Source organism: Primulina tabacum, chromosome 2 (genome assembly GCF_025594145.1).
Source record: "Primulina tabacum isolate GXHZ01 chromosome 2, ASM2559414v2, whole genome shotgun sequence".
Lineage (NCBI taxonomy): Eukaryota > Viridiplantae > Streptophyta > Magnoliopsida > Lamiales > Gesneriaceae > Primulina > Primulina tabacum.
Window position 1 is genome coordinate 9,306,847 of NC_134551.1, and position 7,914 is coordinate 9,314,760.

Genomic DNA, 7,914 nt, shown 5'->3' on the forward strand with positions numbered 1-7,914 from the left:
TTGATTGATTCCCAAGTTTGTTCTCCTTGATAGTTAGACTTCAATCAACCCATCAATTGCCCGTAGCTGTGCCGGGCATTTTTCTTGTGCCAACTTGAGAGACCCACCTTCACAGTGCTAAATGTTGATTTGTTTCATTTATGAAATTAGGAGAGGCATAAAACCAAAAGGTAATGAGAAAATAGCCACCACCACCCCGCCGCCGTCCTCCGTTCCCTCCGCCACCGATTCCTTTCCTCGATACTTTTCCTTAACTCCTATAGTCAGAGACCAGTTCACTTCGGAATCATCAGCAGAATTGGATATTGCTGGAACCGGCCACTCCGCTTCAGTCGCTTCCCCTCCTTCGAACTTGGGTACTTCGCAGAAAATTGATCTCAACCCACCAAAAGGGACCCGGGAGTTGCCCCCGGAAGAAATGCGGCTCCGCGATTGGCTTTTTCAAAACTTCAGAGAGGTAAAGATTGAGACTTTAAAAAACAAATTATTCTGTAACCTGTGTAATAGTTCAGTGGAGAGAGTATCAAGATCGCTTCTTCATAGTCTTGCGGGGTGGGGTTGATTCCCTTTTTATTGAATGATTCAACTTATATTTAGATTTCGTAAAAGTGTAAGTTTGGCTCCCAAAATACATTAGGACGCGTGCTAGATTTGACCAAACTAATTTACTTGGTTTGCCTTCAGGTTAGTGTAACTTGTGCTTTGATTGTGCATTTTTAGTTTCCTGAGAAAAATAATTTTAGCTGGTTTTGGCAGTCGATATCTAAGTTATTGATACTTTCTGGATTGAAAGGTATTACATTGGTTGAGTAGTGATTGAGGGAAGCTTTGATCGTGAATTATGGCATGAGGCCAATGAATAAGTTCTCGGGCATTGTACACGGTTGGATTTTTTGATTTCGTGGTCCAATGGTTGTACCTAACTGTTAGTGCTCATTGCAAGAGTTTCCAGCGTAAAGCCAACAGTGCTAGTTAGTAATTAGAAATAAAAAGCTTTGGCATGGCTGGCAATAGGGAATTATTCATTGTAATCCATATGAACTGTAAGATTGTAACACAATTGGGGAACGGAAATATGATAATTTCCCCTATATAATCTTTACTCTCTCTTTCTCCTGCACAATTATCTAAAATACCAGAATTTCACAAGGTTGAATTAGTTTGATATAAATTGAGTTCATAGCATATGGTGATAGGTGTTCTGGCTCTATAAATTTTGCCTAATGTTTTGGAAGCTTGTCTGTGTTCAGTTCAATGGTGGAAATGTGATTTGTGGTTATTTGGTACTTTAAACAGCTACTTAACTGGAGAAAGGAAGTAGTGATCGGTCTAGTACATAGGTTAAGGTACACGAAACTAAGCCAAAATATATTTAGAACTTTTGGGATAATGTATTGCACTTTAGAGCCTGTTGTATTGTCCACTGTTTTTCTTGCATTGGCTTTTGCCCTTGAATTTCCGTAGAAGCACAGAATATCTTTGCATACAAAAGAATTTCAGTTAACGTAGCATGCATAAAACCATAAAAACAAATTATGTTCTTCTAGGTGGTTGAAGCATGCATTAGCAGGGAATAGATAGCTTATTTTTTCTTGTTTGTCTATCAGCGATAACTCTATAATGCATGGATATGGATGAATGGACATGGATATGACAAATATGAATTTGGGGAGGAGGCAATATTTTTTTTGTGTATATATATATATATTTGTGTATGTGTGTATGAATAATGAAAAAACATCATGAAAAGAAACAATTAAAATGAAACAAAATGTTGTGAATGCATATAAATTAAAGTATATTACGATTTATGAATATTAATCCAATATTCACAAATAATTTTTTTGCATCATATATTATATGAAGTGCAATATTCCTTTTTTAATTGTATAAGAAACCCTTAAGTTATTTGAAAATTTAGAAAATGGCCCACGTTTTTGCCTTATAAAATTACAAAATGGTCCCTGCCCTATCTGATAGAGCCAGATAAGCCTGTATATTAATTCTTGCAGAAAAAAAATGATACTTTGCTCACAATATCTATCCCTTGTACACACCATATCCGTATCCATATCTAATGAGTACTAGACACGACACATGGCCATCTTCATACTATCATAAACGTAGCAATAACAAGGAGAAACGTAGTTTGAAAAACAGCCTTATAGAACATTTTATCACTTCAGCAGTTTCCTTTGTATGCAATCTTTGGTACATGCTCGTTTATGGTTTGTAAAAAAGATAAGAAACTTTGTTTCTAATTGTAATTGTTGCCTCAAAGTGGTAATGGATTGTTGGATGTTTTCAGTTTCACGATCATTTGGTTTCGAAGAGATTCATTTTCCAGTTCTAGAATCAGTAGCAGTGTTCATAAGGAAAGCTGGGGAGGAGATCAGAGACCAGGTATAGTTTTTGTTTGTGCATTTATTGTGCACCATTCATTTTATAGAAAGATGTGGATATGAAATGGAGCAATTATGACCAAATGCAAGTAAAACTGGAAGGTGACACTCAAGTATCTTACTTTTCTTATTGTATGATTAAGCTTTACTGCTTTGAAGATCGGGGAAACCGCAGAGTTGCATTAAGGTCTGAACTTACTCCTTCTTTGGCAAGGCTTGTGTTACAGAAAGGTAAGTTATAATACAACTATATTTAGCAAATCTAAGTTTTTGGTACCGCGACTAATTTTTAACTTGTATGTAAACTGTCCGAAGAATATTTGTGTATATTCTGATTTTTTTTATCCAGGTACAGATTCCAGATTTTGATCTCCATCTTTTTTTATGTTCAGAAAATCTGTTTCCCTTTGGCTAAAATGGTTTACTATTGGACAGTGCTGGTGGTATGAACGAATGACCAAAGGTCACCGTCGCGATTATTATCAATGGAACATGGATATTATCGGTGTTCCAGATGTCACAGTGTATGTCTATTGAATTTATTGTGTTTTCTATGGTTTTCCTTTTCATTGAAATTCACATACTCACATCGTCAAATCCTTACCTTCAGAGCCTTGAAGAAAATTTGGACTTACAATTTTTTGTGTCGTACTTTATTCGGTTGGCTGCTCAAAATAACTCTGATTCTGTTAACTTGTCAATCTCTTTCAAGAAGTTTCCAAGCACCTATTGTCATTTCTACAAGCTTTTTTTCATCATGTTGTAAAGTAAATCTAGCATCATTGCTTGATAAGTCTGTCGACTGTCAATGTGGTTAGTTTTGAAGTGCATGTGGATAGGTTGAGCCTCACTACAGCTAACAGTTTTGGCTGAATTAAGCCTAATTTCTGAAATATGATTGAGCTAACTTTGAGCTGTACTCGATTTCTAACTTGCAAAATGTGGGAGTATATAAGGAGGATTACTCTTTTTTATTCCGACGTGATATGCTTTTTATTATGAAAGTACCACAATATATTCTTTTGAACAATTTAGCTTAAAACTATCCTATGTTTTAAGAACAGTTTCTTCTGTTCCGACTTCGTGTTACAATCACAAATTTCATTCACACTTCTTATCATTTTGAGATAGAGATGAAGGTATCGCCATACCTTTTTACTACTTCATAATTGCTTTTACCTACAGTTTTTATCTGTATGAAACCTGTGAAATGGTGACCATGTGGCATGTACATATACATGTTGGCAGTTCTACACCTTAATTTTCATGTTATTGAATTGGATAAGTTTGTAATTATGCGAGTGCTGTTTTAGGCTGAAGCTGAGCTGATTTCTTCTATAGTCACCTTTTTCAAGCGCATTGGCATCATAGCATCAGATGGGCTTAAAGTTTCTAGTCGAAAGGTGTGAAATACTTTATAATTTGTATGCTTGTTTTATCATACTAGCAGTTCATGATATTGAAATCAAGGGAAGTTGCTAATATAATGTTACAACTTTAGTTAGTACATGGGGGAGCATTGATGTATGTTCTCTATTTTGTCATTTGTTTGGCTATCTATAGGTTTTGCAAGAAGTACTGAGACGCTATTCCATACCAGAAAGTTCGTTTGGTAGGGTTTGTGTTATTATAGATAAGGTTAACTCGACAATGTGTCATTTAATCATCATTTGTAGCAATTTACCATTTATAATAATCTGTACCAATGCTTCATTCTTCCTCCTGTCTTGATCTGTCCACTTGATCTCTCTCATTTGACGTTTATGCTAAATTATGTTCCTTTGTTTTCTCTGGTTTATGTTTCTTCTTATTGGTTTAATATTTTTTGGTTATATCAGATTGAAAAGATTTCAATTGATGATATCGAGAGGGAGTGGAGATCTACTGAGTTCTCAGACGAGGTTTTTGAGGAACTATTGGAAATCCTCTCAGAAATCTTTTCCAAATTTGGAAGGTTATCATTGCTTATGAACTCTATCGCTATAGCGACTTTTGATAATTTGTGGTTGGGAAAGTTTGTTGCCAATAAATCAGAGTAGGAAAGAGGAAGAAAATCTCTAATTTATATATTTTCTGGCTATGTTATACTAACGATGACCACATCATCAGACTTGAAATGGATTTTTTTATAATTTTGAAAAGAGAGAATCTTTTCAATGAAATGTTCTGAGAATCCTATACTTTATATAAGAATGTGATGCTAGTCTCCTTATTTAGGTGCTATGACTATCGATGTCATGTTTTGACTGGTACAAGTTTACTTGAATTAATATATTTTCTTTGTATGTTTGTGTAGAGCATGCACACTTAATTTTCATTTTTCAGTTATTCTTCAAAGAAGAATCGTCAACAAATTATTAAATATCTTCTCATCATGGTACAACTGCTGCAGAGAAACTTGGGGATTCAGTGGAAGCAATTGCTGAACTGAAGAAACTATTTTCACTTGCTGAGAACTATGTTTTCTCTGAGTGGATTCAATTTGATGCGTCCTGTTGCTTGTTTTTTTGAATGCTCGCAAGCGCATGATGTCAAGTTATAGTAAAATGTAATTTTGAGCACAAGTGTCGATCCCACGAGGAGTGTGTATAAAAATGTATATCAGTTCTTGTAATTAAAATAGTCTCAATTTTATTTAGAATAATCAATTAAAAGGTTGATTTGCTTAATCGAATTAATTGAAAACAAAAGATTAATCTAATCACCGAATTGAGAAATAACAATGAGAGAAAATATCTAGAGAAATGATTTTATTAAGCTTCTACGAAAATTCTTCTGGGTGTATTTAACTTCATGAATTCCTCTTATTTAATGGCTAAGAACATTTACGTGTTTTATTCCCCCTTTCCTAAGTGACGAATAAAATGTATCAATCAAACTTCGATTCAATTATTCCTAATAAAAATCTAAGTTTAACTGATAAATGCAACCAATGTTCTTACCTAAGCCTCGCTAAAGTTATACGCCTTCCGAACGATATAAACATTCAACGATGTGTCTCTAACGATCTATAATCCTAGTCCCTCTCTCGAGTTGTAGAATTAATCAGACAACGCACAATTTATGGCCAGTAAATTGCAGTGAAATAAGTATAGAGAACACAATTAAACAAAAACGGAATTCAATCATCAAAATATCAACGTCAAATCATCTTATAGACAAAGCTACGTCAACCTCTAGAATGGAAATTTAGTTCATCACGGAATCCAAGCGAAAATAAGACATGTTCACAGTTCTAGATATCACTACACAATAAAGTAAAGAAGCGAAGGAAAAGATAGCAAATCCAAAGTGTCGTATCTGTCCCCAGATCCGTCGTTCTTCGTATTTCGTGATCTCTCTTCGTCCGTCTTTCCAGTTGTGCGTGTGTTCTGTTCTCCCACGGCGGCTGATTTTTCTCGTGTGTTTCTTTCCCAAGGCGGCTCCCCTCGTTCTGACCTAACTCGCGCATTTTATAAGTTTTCTAAACGCCGCGCGCGCGGTTGCGCGAGAAATGGCGCGGCTGCTTCTGCTCGCTGGCCCGTGCATGTGTGCGCGCGGTCGCGCATGAAGTCGCGCGGCCGCGCGTAAGTGTCTGGTCATTCGTCTGTATTGGTGCGCACGCGCCTGCGCGTGATGTGGCGCGGCCGCGCGCAAGTCTCTGGCCGATTCTTTCATGTATGTGCGCGCGGCTGCGCGTTAAGTGGCGCGGCCGCGCGAGAACTTCTGTCGATCCTCTTGCGTATCATTGCGCGCGGCTGCGCGTGATCTCGCGCAGCTGCGCGCGAGGTTCTATCCGATAGTGTGTTGGTTGTGCACTTGTTTTCTTGGCTCACTTGGCTTCGTGTCCGCTTTTTCTCCATTCCTGAAATGACAACAAAAACCAACCAAAAACGCATAATTCTGTTCGAAACAAGCATAATTCAAACTGGATTCTAATATAAGTTAAGTGCAAATCTTGCATTTATCACGTCCATTGTACGTGTCTTGGCCTACTATACTGGAATTTGTTTGAGGTAAAATTCCACAGATTCCACATATGTTCATAGGTAAACGCAGGGCTGTAGATATTCCATCGTAAATATTTGTTTAACTTTCTGTATCTGGTTTATGTTAGTACAACACTTAGTTATAGAGATTTTCTTGTTCCCTTGATAATTTTGCAGTGTGTTCAAACGGGCAGCAAGAATAAATGCTCGAAGGCTTGTACTGGTAGGGAACGATGAGTGGCAAAAGGGAATGGTTAAAGTAAAGATTCTGGGGAACAGTTCGAGGTTAAAGTCAATGAACTTGAGTGACATAGGTTGGTTTCACTTAAATGATCAGTTATTAACCAAACAAGAGGATCCCCTCATGGATTGTGGACATGTTTTCAACGTTTTGTCTGTTAAGCACATGTAGTGAACATACAAGTTTTATGAGGAACATGGAACTGACATTGTAATGGAGGATTTGATATCCTTTGATTCACGAATCTTTCTTGTGTGCATCAATTAGTATTGCCTTCAAGACATGGCTGCACGCTCCAGCAAAAGGCGTGAGGGGTGGGCTGCCTTGGCCCACACCACATGGCACTTTATATATATTTTTATTTAGTTTTAATTTTTTTAAAAAATAATTCAAATATTTTAGTTTATATTTTTAAAAAAAATAAAAAAAAATTGTTTGAACGAATATTTAACAACTAATTGACGTTTATTTTACTAAAAAAATCAGTTATTAATCTATAATATTCACACATTCCACAATAAATAAATGAAACTCATGTTTATTTATATGTTTTATTCTTTCATTTCAAATTTATAATAAAATTTTAGTTTTAAATAAATGACATTCATAAAATAAGATAAAATAATTTTACGTAATAAATATATATAAAAATAATATCATTATTCCTATTAAATAATAATAATTTAAATTGTGCAAATAAATTTGAAATTATATTTATTTAATGTAAAATAAAAATAAAAATGAATGAATGAACAAAGAGACCCACAAATAATGAATGTTAATGTTAAAATGAACGTGAGACAATAGATGGTTAATATAATGTGTATGTGACATGTGGACTTCATGATTTTTGATGAAATTGTAAATATTATAACTTGAACTAATGCGAATATCTTTGTACTATTAAAGTCAAAACTTCTTAGACTAACTATCTTGTGATATATGGTGAAAATTTTTTATCTTATATATTTTACCTGTCTCTAACTTCATATTCCACAATTTTGCTCATCACATTTTCTCACCAACATTTTAATTCAAAAAATTTATTACTTTTATTTTAATTTTTTTAAAATAACTATTTTCTTCTCTATTTTTTTGGGGACCTTACACATCTTGTATGCCACAATCGGCTATTTTATATCAAAATTAAACCTCTTAATTGTATGTTGGTGAAAGATTCAATTTTTATTATCTATAATATTCTCTCTTCAACCATAATTTTCTAACTTTCCAATTTACCAACCAAATAATAAAAGTTATTTAATGGTTATATAGTTATAAATAAAAAGACAAAAACTTGTGT

General features: G+C 34.8%; 1 long non-coding RNA gene and 1 pseudogene across 1 annotated transcript; both read left to right on the forward strand.

The window, feature by feature from the left end:
- Nucleotides 1-2,311: 2,311 nt before the first annotated feature.
- Nucleotides 2,312-4,983, forward strand: LOC142529788 (histidine--tRNA ligase, chloroplastic/mitochondrial-like; annotated as a pseudogene).
- Nucleotides 4,984-6,357: 1,374 nt separating this feature from the next.
- LOC142529796 (uncharacterized) lies at nt 6,358-6,890 on the forward strand. Its single transcript, XR_012815965.1, has 2 exons — nt 6,358-6,430; nt 6,548-6,890. It is a non-coding gene; the product is annotated as an uncharacterized LOC142529796 (long non-coding RNA).
- Nucleotides 6,891-7,914: the final 1,024 nt, after the last annotated feature.